Below are 13,505 nucleotides of genomic sequence, written 5' to 3' on the forward strand. Positions count from 1 at the left end.
ACATACACAAAGGAAAAGAGAAAAATATAAACACCCACCCTGACCATTCAGATTTAAGAAATGTTTACATTTTGATTCATTTGTTTCTTTTTTAAGAAATAAAGTCTTACAGTGGCTCATGCCTGTAATCCCAGCTCTCTGGGAGGCCCAGGCAGGAGGATTACTTCAGGCCAGGAGTTCCAGACCAGCTTGGTCAACATAGTGAGATCTTGTGTCAACAAAAAAAATTGAAAAATTAGCCAGGCATGATGGCATGTAACTATAGTCCCAGCTACTTGGGAGGCTGAGGCAGGAGGATCGCTTGAGCCCAGGAGGTCGAGGCTGCAGTAAGCCACGATCACGCCACTGCGCTCCAGCCTGGGTGAGACCCTGTCTCAGAACAACAACAACAAAAAAGCAAGCATTATTAAGATAGTTGAATATGGCCAGGCACGGTAGCTCACACCTGTAATACCAGCACTTTGGGAGGCTGAGGTGGACAGACCACCTTAGGTCAGGAGTTCAAGACCAGCCTGACCAACATGGAGAAACCCCATCTCTACTAAAAATACAAAATTAGCCAGGCGTAGTGGCACATGCCTGTAATCCCAGCTACTCAGGAGGCTGAGGCAGAAGAATCGCTTGAACCCGGGAGGCATAGGTTGCGGTGAGCCAAGATTGCACCATTGCACTCCAGCCTGGGCAACAAGAGTGGAACCCTGTCTCAAAAAAAAAAAAAAAAACAAAACAAACAAAAACAAAAAACAAAAAAAACCATAGTTGAATATTATTTCATTTAAAAATATTAAATGGGCTGGGTGTAGTGGTAGCGGCTCACGCTTATAATGCCAGCACTTTGGGAGGCAGGTGGATCACTTGACCTTAGGAGATCAAGGAGATCACTTGACCTTAGACCAGCCTGGGCAACATGGAGAAACTCTGTCCTACAAAAAAATACAAAATTAGCTGGGTATGGTGGCACATGCCTGTAGTCCCAGCTAGTTGGGAGTTGAGGTAGGAGAATTGCTTTAACCTGGTAGGTTGAGGCTACAGTGAGCCAAGATTGTGCCACTGTACTCCAGCCTGGGTGATAAACTGAGACCATCACACACACAAAAAATTAAATGGCATGCTTTAAATATATGCATCTTCGGCTGGGCATGCTGGCTCACCCCTCTAATCCCAACACTTTGGGAGGTTGAGGCTCACAGATCACCTGAGGTCAGGAGTTTGAGACCAGCCTGGCCAACATGGTGAAACCCCGTCTCTACTAAAAACACAAAAATTAGCTGAGCGTGGTGGCGGGTACCTGCAATCCCAGGTACTCCAGAGGCTGAGGCAGGAGAATCGCCTGGACCTGGGAGGCAGAGGTTCCTGTGAGCCAAGCTCGCACCACTGCACTTCAGCCTGGGTGACAAGAGCAAAATTCTGTTTCATAACAAAACAAAAGAAATCAATATACATGTATATGTATCTTACTGTATATCAATTATAATTATGTAAAGTTGTTAAAAATAACTGAAGTGTATACTTATTCAGCACCTACTATATATCAGGCATGAATGATTCTAGGTGCTTGGGATACATATTGAACAAAATAGATAAAGATTCCAGCTCTTTTGGACATTACAATCTGGTGGGGCTGTTTGTTTTTGACTTGGCAGTTCTCCAACATTTTCAACTAATTCAAAATAATCTCCTACAGTTAATAATAATATACGCTTCAAAATAGCAAAAGGAATGGGTTTTAAATGTTCTCACAACAAAGAAATGGTAAGTATTTAGGCTGAAGGACATGGTAATTAGCCTGCTTTGACCATTCCATAATGTACATATGTACTGAAACATCACAATGTATCCCATAAATATATAAAATTATTGTCAATTAAAAAATAATGAATAGGCCGGGCGTGGTGGCTCATGCCTGTAATCCTAGCACTTTGGGAGGCCGAGGTGGGTGGATCACCTCAGGTCAGGAGTTCGAGACCAGCCTGGCCAACACGGCGAAACCAGTCTCTACTAAAAATACAAAAATTAGCCAGGCGTGGTGGTGCATGCCTGTAATCCCAACTACTGGGGAGTCTGAGGCAGGAGAATCGCTTGAACCCAGGGGGCGGAGGTTGCAGTGAGCCAAGATTGTGCCACTTCACTCCAGCCTGGGTATAAGAGCAAAACTTCGTTTCAAAAAATAATAAAAAATAAAACAAAATAGGCCAGGCGCAGTGGCTCATGCCTGTAATGCCAGCACATTGGAAGACCGAGGTGGGTGGATCACTTGAGGTCAGGAGTTCGAGACCAGCCCGGCCAACATGGTGAAACCCTGTCTCTACTAAAAATACAAAAAATTAGCCGGGCACGGTGGCAGATGCCTGTCATCCCAGCTACCAGGAGGCTGAGGTGGGAGAATCACTGGAACCTAGGAGTCGGAGGTTGCAGTGAGCTAAGATCATGCCACTGCACTCCAGCCTGGGTGACAGAGCGAGATTCCGTCTCAAAAAATAAAATAAAATAAAATAAAATAAAATAAAATAAAATAAAATAAAATAATTCCATAATTTAGATCTGGTCTTTATTACCTCAAAAGTATAACATGTTCATTCTACTACTTTCACATTGTAATCATCCTCCTAGGCATTCAAATCCTAACTATCCTTTAAGTCCTAGCTCAAGATCCATTTCCACCATAAAGATGAAATATTAGACCCTTAGTAATAGTCTTCTCCTAAGCATTTAGATTTTTGGCATTTAAATCATATTGTCTGATACTGCTTATTATTGTTTCTTTTCACTCTCTTTACCAGATCTAACATCGCTGAGGATAAGTACCATGACTTACACATTTCCTGTATCCCTCACAGTGTGCAGCAAGTGCAAAGCAAAGAGTAGCCATCCTTGGGGTGGGGGTGGGGGAATGATGAGAAATTATTCCAGTGATGGATACATTAAAAAGCCCTGACTTTACTACTATACAATATATCCATGTAACAAAATTATACTTGTACCCCACACATTTATACAAATATATATATATATATATATTTGAGATAGAGTCTTGCTCTGTCGCCCAGGCTAGAGTGCAGTGGCGAGATCTCGGCTCACTGCAACCTCCGCCTCCTAGGTTCAAATGATTCTTCTGCCTCAGCCTCTCGAGTAGCTGGGATTACCGGCATGTGCCACCACACCTGGCTAATTTTTGTATTCTTAGTAGAGACGGGGTTTTGCCACGTTGGCTGGGCTAGTCTTGAACTCCTGACCTCAGGTGATCCGCCTGCCTTGGCCTCCCAAAGTGCTAGAATTACAGGCATGGGCAACTGCGCCCAGCTACAAATACATTTATTTTTATTAGTATTTATTTATTTATTTTTGAGACGAAGTCTCACTCTGTTGCCCAGGCTGGAGCGTAACCTCTACCTCCTGGGTTCAAGTGATTCTGCTGCCTCAGCCTCCCGAGTAGCTGGGACTACAGGCGCGTACCACCACGCCCGGCTAATATTTTGTATTTTTAGTAGAGACAGGGTTTCACTGTGTTAGCCAGGATGGTCTCAATCTCCTGACCTCATGATCTGCCCACCTCGGCCTCCCACAGTGCTGGGATTACAGGCATGAGCCAGCATGCCTGGCAAATAAATTTTTTTAAAAAGCTACAAGAGGGTTGGGCGTGGTGGCTCATGCCTGTAATCCCAGCACTTTGGGAGGCCAAGGCAGGCAGACCATGAGGTCAGGAGATCGAGACCATCCTGGCCAACATGGTGAAACCCTGTCTCTACAAAAAAAATTAGCCAGGCGTGGTGGCGCACGCCTGTAGTCCCGGCTACTCAGGAGGCTGAGGCAGGAGAATCACTTGAACCTGGGAGGCAGAGGTTGCAGAAGGGGAGATAGCGCCAATGTGCTCTAGCCTGGGTGACAGAGAGAGATTCTGTCTGAAAAAAAAAAAGCTACAAGAGTAGTCTTCCTTAAAGGATTTCACGAAGTTTCCAATAATAGGTTACTGTTGTCTAGGAAATTACAAATACTTTTTTCCATCATTTTACAGTTACAAGCTACTGACAAATTGCTTTTACTTGTTTTATGACAGCAAAAGAGAATGAAGATAGAATAGACCTTGAATTCAAACTGAGTTTTACTGGAATAATGGCTACATCACTTTTGAGCTAGGTAACCTTATATACATCATTTAGCTTCTCTGAGTCCCAGCTGCCTAACTTATAGCATGGACATAATTATCCCCCTCAGGTTGTTCTGAGGACTAAAGATACTAAGAATACAATAGCGTTATGCTCCTTTCTCTTTCTTCATCCCCCATCATAATTTGTTATAAAGATTGGTAAGAAACATCTTCAAGCTCACGCCTGTAATCCCAGCAGTTTGGGAGGCTGAGGTGGGCGGATCGCCTGAGGTCAGGAGTTCAAGACCAGCCTGGCCAACATGGTGAAACCCCATCTCTACTAAAAATACAAAAACAAGCCAGGCATGGTGTGAGGCGCCTGTAATCCCAGCTACTGGGGAGGCTGAGGCAGGAGAATCACTTGAACCGGGAGGTGGAGATTGCAGTGAGCTGAGATCGTGCCACTGCACCACTCTAGCCTGGGCAACAAGAGCGAGACAGTGCCTCAAAAAAAAAAAAAAAAAAAAAAAAAAAATCTTCAGACTTAATCTAAAAAGTCCTGATTTTGACATGAGTGTGAAATTTTACTTCTGATTTCATGAATTAAACTTTTTAAAAGCCTGGTACAGTGGCTCATGCTTGTAATCCCAGCACTTCGGGAAGCCGAGGCAGGCGGATCACCAGAGGCCAGGAGTTCTACACTAGCCTGGCCAACATGGTCAAACCCTGTCTCTACTAAAAATACAAAAATTAGCCGGGCATGGTGGTGGGTGCCTGTAATCTTGGCTACTTGGGAGGCTGAGGCAGGAGAATCACTTGAACCTGGGAGGAGGAAGTTGCAGTGAGCTGAGCCTGTGCCATTGCACTCAAGCCTGGGCAACAAGAGCAAAATTTCATCTCAAAAAAAAAAAAAATCCTTAAAAAAATTTTTAAAATATACTTATTGAACCACCCATCAATGTGTGCAAGGCATTGATTTAAAACTAATGATAAAAGTGTCAGTATCAGTATGACAGACACAGTTTCTATTAGCACAATTTTATGGACTTATAAGGAAAAAATATACTGAATTACTAAATGTAAACATGGCATAGAATTATGAAGTAAAAATTAATTTTAACATGGAGACACCAAAGTCACCATTACTACAGGCATTTTCTACAATAAATTTAGTAATATGCAAATGAACCAGGTAAAATTTATTTATATCAATTGAGTGAGCTGCCACAAATGTATCACAGTCATATGACATGAATGAACCTAAGTCACCTACTATACTGCAGAGAATAAAAAGAGCCATCTGACAAATACCCAAGTTATCAGCATAAAGTTGGCACAAGAATGAACAGATGAAAAGAACTGTCTTCGTTTTTCTTCAGTCTACTTCCAACTATCACCATCATCTTACACTGATATAGTATATCACAGTTTACCAAACATCTTCTCAAATATTATCCCAAAAAGTACAGTGATGAAATCAGTCAGAAGACAGAGAAAACTGAGTTTTATGGAACATGTCCACTAACAGGAAAATCCAGTCAAAATAGATTTGGACTACTAAGAATGTGGTATTTAAAAATGCTTACATTAGGCCAGGCACAGTGGCGCACGCCTGTAACCTCAGCACTTGAGGAGGTTCAGATGGTGGGAATCACTTGATGCTAGGAGTTCAAGATCAGCCTACAACACAGCGAGACCCTGTCTCTACTACCAATAAAAACATTAGCCGGGCATCATGGCACATGGCTGTAGTCCTGGCTACTCAGGATGCTGAGGCAGGAGAGTTGCCTGAGTCCAGGAGTTTAAGGCTGCAGTGAACTATACCTGTGCCACTGAATTTCAGCCTGGGTAAGAGTGAGACTCTGCCCAAAAAAAAATCAATAAATTGGGAGTTTGAGACTATTCTGGCTCGGGAGACTGATTTCTTTTTAAAATCAATAAATAAAAATTTTAAGTAAGTATATAAGAATCTAAATACAAAAACTGCATATTAAGAACTAAATAGGCCTAGGTGCGGTGGCTCCCGCCTGAATCCCAGCACTTTGGGAGGATGAGGCAGGTGGATCACTTGAGGTCAGGAGTTCAAGACCAGCCTGGCCAATACGGAGAAACTCTATCTCTACTAAAAATACAAAAATTGGCCGGGCGCGGTGGCTCATGCCTGTAATCCCAGCTCTTTGGGAGGCTAAGGCGGGTGGATCACAAGGTCAGGAGATGGAGACCATCCTGGCCAACATGGTGAAACCCCGTTTCTACTAAAATACAAAAAAAGTCAGCCAGGTGTGGTGATGCGCGCCCGTAGTCCCAGCTACTCAGGAGGCTGAGGCAGGGGAATCACTTGAACCCGGGAGGCGGATGTTGCAGTGAGCCGAGATCGTGCCACTGCACTCCAGCCTGGTGACAGAGTGAGACTATGTTTAAAAAAAAAAATAAAAAATAAATAAAAAAATTAGCCAGGCATGATGGCGCACACCTGTAGTCCCAGCTACTCGGGAGGCTGAGGCAGGAGGATCGCTTGAACCCACAAGCGAAGGTTGCAGTGAGCTGAGATTGCACCACTGCACTCCAGCCTGGGTGTCAAAGTGAAACTCTGTCTTAAAAAAAAAAAAAAAAAGAATTAAATGTGGCTGGACACAGTGGCTCATGCCTGTAATCCCAGCACTTTGGGAGGACCAGGGAGCGAATCACTTGAGGTCAGGAGTTTGAGACCAGGCTGGTCAACCTGGCAAAACCCTGTGTCTACTAAAAATACAAAAACTAGCCAGGCGTGGGAACACACACCTGTAATCCCCAGCTACTCGGGAGGCTGAGGCACGAAAATTGCTTGAACCTGGGAGGCAGAGGTTGCAGTGAGCTGAGATCATGTCACTGCACTCCAGCCCAGCCTGGGTGACAGAGTGAGACTGTCTCAAAAATAAAAAAAAAATAAATAAAAAAATTAAATGGATAATTAAAAATTAAAAATTGCATATTACAATTTTATTTTTTTAAACATATATTTAATGGTCAAAAGGAATTTGAGGAGGAAAAAATGTAAAAACAAACAAAAAACTGGCCACTTTTTTTTAGATTATGGATTTGTATCAAGGTATTATACAACCAGACATGCTATCTTTATACAGAAGCTTAAGTTTCTTTTTAAGGATAAGGCCATTCCAGCTATTAAATATGAGGGAAAAGAAACCAACGGATCACATTTCCATGTTGGGTTCCTTTTACTTAGATCTTCTATGGAATGTGATTAGACCCCCAAGCCTCCAAGAGCAACTAACTATGATAGCATCAGAACCAAATACTTAAAAGACAGTTCATTTGTATATTTTGTGAACTCTGGTTTACAACACACTAAGTGATAGAAAATGAAATCTTTTGGAAAGTTTCAGCTTATTTTAGCTGTAATCATAGTAATGAAACCAATATATTTTTGTCCTTTCCTAGAAATTTTTAATGGGATAGTTATATACTCCAAGGACCAAAGTGGTAGTGACAACAGTAATTTAAATGAGAAAATCCTATGGGAAAGGTGACTTAGGCAGAGACTGGCAAGGTTACTTACTGAGTCACTCCAGGGCTGACCAAGACATTCTCATTCCAGGACATTCTCATTCCAGGGCTCCATACTGAAATGTTATGTTATGTCACAAAGGCCCCCCACCTCGTTTTTTTAAATAAGTATTTTAATTCAATTTCAGAAAAAAATGGTACATGACTTGGATGAGAAAGCATAAAATTAAGAGGCTTTTCTGGAAACGCAAGAAAAAGAAATAACCTTTAATATATTCAATAATTTTCTGGATCTTTCTCTGTGTCAAAAGCTACATATTTTCTCCTCAAAGCAGCTGCTCCAAGAACTAACTAGCCCTCTTTATCTCTCTCTAGCTGGGATAGACTAATTCTGCTCCACTCCCACCTCTCTTCTTTCAGTAACACTGTGTAGGTGTTAATGGCCTGGCTCTCACCAATGAACAGAATTATCCTTTAAGCCAGCAACTCACAGGCAGTGCCACCCAAAGCCTCACCCCCAGTCCCCAGGGCAGAAGCCACAGAGCTGGCATTGTTTCCAATATCCCAGGAAGAGGGAGCCAAAAGCTGACCTTCAGCACAAATCAAAGCCCAATATGGAGACAGAATAACTGCTTCTAGGCCCAGATTAGGCAAGCTGTGGGCAAGAAAAGGGGAGATTTGCAGCCACCCCATCTTTAGAAACAAGGGGAAAACTAGACCCTTTTCCACTATTATGGTATAGAAGGTACTCTACTGTTCCAAGGAGATCTGAAAGCACAAAAGGATCTAAACAAATAAAAGAGAACTTTTCCCAGGCTGGAGACAAGCGTGACAAACAGAAAGACAGGTGAATATAATAATGTGTAGGAAGATGATGCTGGAAACCTCAGCTCTTCACACAGCTGCCAGCCCTACAAATAACACAGTAAGAACCAGGACAACCACTCCAGATTGGTATAGCTGGGGAATCTTCAGGCCTTTTCCTAGGTCCCACATCAAGTGTTGGATCCCATTCCAGGTATGATACATGAGAGGGAAGACGAGTGTAAACTTAGTTGTGTCGATCAGTACTGGCCCCAGACACAGGCACCAATGAGTTCCAAATAAGACTCAAAGTTCCCGGGGAGTAACAAGGTCGACATGCCAAAAAAAGAGACGCCCGCACTCAAAGCAATATCAGTGCCATGGTGGCAGATGGACATTGCCGTGGGAAGAGACCAACTGTAGATAGTGACGTGGGGAGATACGGGATGGCTTGAACCTGCGTTCTTATTCCAGAACCACTCCATCTCTTCTTTGGCCGTGGTTCCCAAAGGAACAGCATTTCTGATACAGAGCTGAGGGCTAAAGCAGGCTCAGAGGCAATTATGACCCCAACATGTCTCAGCAAGAGTGCAGCCATCTTGGGTTCCGGTCTGGATGGAAGTGCAAAGCCCATTTTAAATACAATCTCCCTTAGCTGGGTGTGGTGGTTTACGCCTGTAATCCCAGCACTTTGGGAGGCCAAGGCAGGCAGTCACCTGAGGTCGGGAGTTTGAGACCAGCCTGACCAACATGGTGAAACCCTGTCTCTCTCTACTAAAAATACAAAATTAGATGGGCGTGGTGGTGCATACTTGTAATCCCAAATACTTGCGAGGCTGAAGCAGGAGAATTGCTTGAACCGGGCAATGAACTCATGGCAGAAGTTGCCATGAGCCAATATTGAGTCATTGCACTCCAATCTGGGTGGCAAGAACAAAACTCCATCTCATATAAATAAATAAATACGACTCCTTTTGAAAACCTTCCATGATTTCTCCAATAGGTGTGAATATAAAATTATTAACATGAGAAGAGATCAGTTAGGTACTCTTAAATTTGCAATGCCTTCATTGCCACAACTCTAGTCCCAACCACCATCAACTCTAGGTGGTCTCCTCATTTCCATTCTTGTCCCCATCCAATCCAGTTTCTACACAGTAGACAGGACGACTCTTTGAAATAAAAAGTTGGCCAGGTACCATGGCTCACGCCTGTAATCCCAGCATTTTGGGAGGCCGAGGTGGGCGGATCACTTGAGGTCAGGAGTTCGAGACCAACCTGACCAACACAGTGAAACTCCGCCTCTACCAAAACTACAAAAAATTAGCCAGGCATGGTGATGCATGCCTGTAATCCCAGCTGCTCAGGAGGCCTGAACTCGGGAGGCAGGGTTGCAGTGAGCAGAGATTGCACCATTGCACTCCTGCCTGAGTGACAGTGCGAGACTCTGTCTCAAAAAAAAAAAAAGAAAAGAAAAGAAAAGAAAAAGTTGTTTGTAGGACTTATCCTGCTGTAATTTTTTTTTTTTTTCTGAGTTAAACCTTTAAATGACTTCCTATTACTGTTAGAATAACGTCCAAGTCATTTGGGTAATATTACAGGAAAGTTCATTGTACTGTTTTCTCCCTATATTTGAGTGGTTTGAAAATTTTTCTACAAAAGCTAAAAAAAAAAAAAAAAGAAACAGAAACAGAAAAAGCTGGTCCCAAATCCCTAACATTGCTTAAAAGGTCCTGTATCAGCTGGGCGTGGTGGCTCGCGTCTGTAATCCTAGCACTCCGGGAGGCCGAGGAGGGTGGATCACCAGAGGTCAGGCTTTCGAGACCAGTCTGGCAAACATGGTGAAACCCTGTCTCTACTAAAAATACAAAAATTAGCCGGGCGTGGTGGCGCGCTATAGTTCCAGCTACTCAGGAGGCTGAAGCAGGAGAATCGCTTGAACCCAGGAGAGGTTGCAGCGAGCAGAGATCGTGCCACTGCACTCCAGCCTGGGCAACAGAGTGAGATTCTGTATCGAAAAAAAAAAAAGCCCTGCATCATCTCTCTGGCCCTAACCTACTTTATCACAGCACCCTTTTGCTTCCCACACACCAACTGCTGAAGTTCCTGAAATGACCATCTTCCCTAGCCTCCATGCCATCTATTTCCTTTGCCTTTCTTCTCTCCTTTGGGAGTCATCTTCCCCTAATTCCTATTTATCCCTAATATCTGAGCTCAAAGATTACTTTCCTAGGAAAACCTTCCCAGCTGGGATAAGTCCCCCTGTTACCTTCTCTCACAAACAACTTACATTCTTTGTTTTAGCCTCTGTCTTGGCTTATTGGCATTTATTTGCGTGACTATTTATTTTATTTTATTTTATTTTATTTTTTGAGATGGAGTCCCGCTCTGTCACCCAGGCTGGAGTGCAGTGGCACCATCTAGGCTCATTGCAACCTCCGCCTCTCGGGTTCAAGCGATTCTCCTGCCTTAGTTTTTTCTGAGTAGCTGGGATTACAGGTGCCCCCCACCACACCCAGCTAATTTTTGTATTTTTAGTAGAGAGAGATGGGGTTTTACCATGTTGGCCAGGCTGCTCTAGAACTCCTAACCTCAGGTGATCAGCCCACCTCAGCCTTTCAAAGTGCTGGGATTACAGGCGTGAGCCATCGCTCAGGGCCCTGATTATTTTCTTAATATCTATTTTGCCCAATGACACTGTATAGTCTAAAGGCAGAGTCTGTAATTGTCACTATCAAATCCTTAGCACTCAGTACACAGTAGGTACTAAATTTTTTTGAATGAAAAAATATTAAATCAAGTCTATGCTAATTATTATTACACATTATTAAATTAAAATGCAAGTAAAGCACCCTCCACAGTGCCCAGCTGAAAACAACTGCTCAATAAGTGTGAGCTTCCTTTAATACCGAGCTGCAGTCAGCCTCATATCATTAGTGTGCTTAACCACTCCCTCTTTCCACACACATTTTTTACACATTTTTGGACTCCGCCAGTGCCTAGCACTAATGTTAGTATTATACAAAGATACTCCGAATTCACTGAATTTAACTGCCTTTCAAATAAATCCGACTTCCAGGATATTTAGACAGAAGACACATATGAATTTTTAAAGAGTTTGCCCCTAAAAACAAACTACAACCGGGCAGACTTCATACTACCACATTCTTTTCTGCATTCGCATCAAAACAAATCCGCAGTTTCCTATCTTTACTTATCTCAAATTACGTACATAGGAACCAACGCTGGACTCCACACGAACATTCATCATTGCTGACAAGTAATAAACTCTTTTATTACTGGCGGCGAAAAGGGGAAAAAAAAAGGCACAAAGAAGAAAATAAGGAAATGTGAAATAAACGAACACCAGGCCTTCAAAACATCAGAGAAAGTGAGTTGTGGGAGACGGGTGAAGTCACTAATAGGCATACTTTGTATCACTGGACCGCGATGGTGCAGCGTTCGCCTTTGAAAATAGAAACATTGTGTAGCGCATAACTCCAAGTTTCGGAACGCCCTGCGAGAGAAGCGGGAGCTGTGCCTTCAGCTAGCTCGCGAGTCAAGCCGCAGGGGCTCGGGGTCGCTGCTCACCTGGACTGGGCAGGAGCCTGGCCCGGGCTCCGCCGCCCGCGCCACTTCCCGAGTCGCAAACGCGCGGCCCTCCGGAGCGAGACTCCCCCGATACCGACGATCCGCGGCGACCCGGCCACAGGCCGCGACCCCTCGGCCTCACTCGGCAGGCGGCCGCCCCGCCCTCACCCCTCCGGACGCGGTGCGGCCCCGAGACGCTCACCTCCGGGCACGGCCTCCCGGCCTCGGCCTCACTCAGCTTAGGCACCGCGGGCACCACTTGGCCGCGGGCTCCGCTTGGCTGGAGCCCTTCAGATCCGGAGCGCCGCCGCCCCAGACCGCCTCAGGTTCCGCGGCCGCGCCGCTGAGATCCCGCCAGCCTCTCTCGGTCTTCTCCAGGCGCCCAAGCGCGCGCCGACGCCGGCTCCGCGCAGACCCGAGGAGCGCGCGCGGGCGCGGGGGCGCGCCGAGGGGCGGGGCTTGTCGCGGCCGGGCGCTTCAGGTCCCGGCGGGAACTGCGGTAATGGCGGCCTCCCCTTCCCGCCACGGTCCTGGCGGCTGGCTGCCTCCTTGGACTGGGGAGAAGCAGGCAGCTCGGTGTGTGCTCACCAGAGAACCCAGCTTGTGCTTACCCAGGTACCTCCTCAGCCTCTGAAGCCGTGGAGAGACGTCCCTGCATTCTGACAATGTTGAACTTGACCTGAGCCCTGTGGCCCTGAACAGCGACGTTGAAGAAACCGTCACCCACCTTTGTGTTCTTTTCTTTCTTTCTTTCTTTCTTTTTTTTTTGAGACGAAGTCTCCCTCTTATCCCCCAGGCTGGAGTGCAACGGCGCGATCTTGGCTCACCGCAACCTCCGCCTCCCGGGTTCAAGCGATTGTCCTGCCTCAGCCTCCTGAGTAGCTGGGATTACAGGCGCCCGCCACCACGCCCGGCTAATTTTTGTATTTTTAGTAGAGACGGAGTTTCACCATGTTGGCCAGGCTGGTCTCGAACTCCGGACCTCAGGTGATCCACACACCTCGGCCTCCCAAAGTGCTGGGATTACAAAGGCGTGAGCCACCGCGCCCGGCCCCTTTGTGTTCCTGAAAGGACTTACTACACGCAAACGCCCTTCCGCATGTGACTTAGTCACGACTCAAGGATGCCCCCGTGGTTAGCTGTGACAAGGTCAGGCCCAGACCCTCTAAATTCCAGTTCTTCGCCTCATAAATGGTTAGCTGACCTGTCTGTACTCACAATGTGGACAAATCCCGGCTGCCTTGACTTGAATGAAGCAGCTCTCCCCGGGCCTCTCTACACGGTGACCGAGCCTCAGCCGCAGCCAGCGCGCAGCCCTCCTCATCCGAAAATGAACAGACCCCAGGGAAAACATTATCTGTGTAGTCTCATCGCTGCCACCTCCATTCTTCTCCCCACTTCCCCACACCCGGGTCTTTCTAGCCCTGTTCACTCATCTCTGTAAAAAGAAAGCCCTTTTCTGCCTGACTCAGGAGATCGCTGCAGATCTCACGGTTGGAGAGTTCTCCCGGTTGCGGTAGCC

At 45.4% G+C, this 13,505-nt stretch overlaps 1 protein-coding gene and 1 pseudogene across 1 annotated transcript in view; both read right to left on the reverse strand.

Annotated features, from left to right (window-relative positions):
* The window catches only part of UBXN2A (UBX domain protein 2A), a 59,847-nt gene extending 47,142 nt beyond the window's left edge, over window positions 1-12,705 (reverse strand). Inside the window, exon 1 of the mRNA XM_023230050.1 lies at window positions 12,186-12,705. The gene's annotated coding sequence lies outside the window, so the exon portion shown is untranslated. The remainder of the gene's footprint in view (window positions 1-12,185) is intronic.
* LOC111554490 lies at window positions 8,483-8,990 on the reverse strand (annotated as a pseudogene).
* Window positions 12,706-13,505: the final 800 nt, after the last annotated feature.

This window comes from Piliocolobus tephrosceles, chromosome 15 (assembly GCF_002776525.5).
Source record: "Piliocolobus tephrosceles isolate RC106 chromosome 15, ASM277652v3, whole genome shotgun sequence".
NCBI classification, from domain to species: Eukaryota; Metazoa; Chordata; class Mammalia; order Primates; family Cercopithecidae; genus Piliocolobus; species Piliocolobus tephrosceles.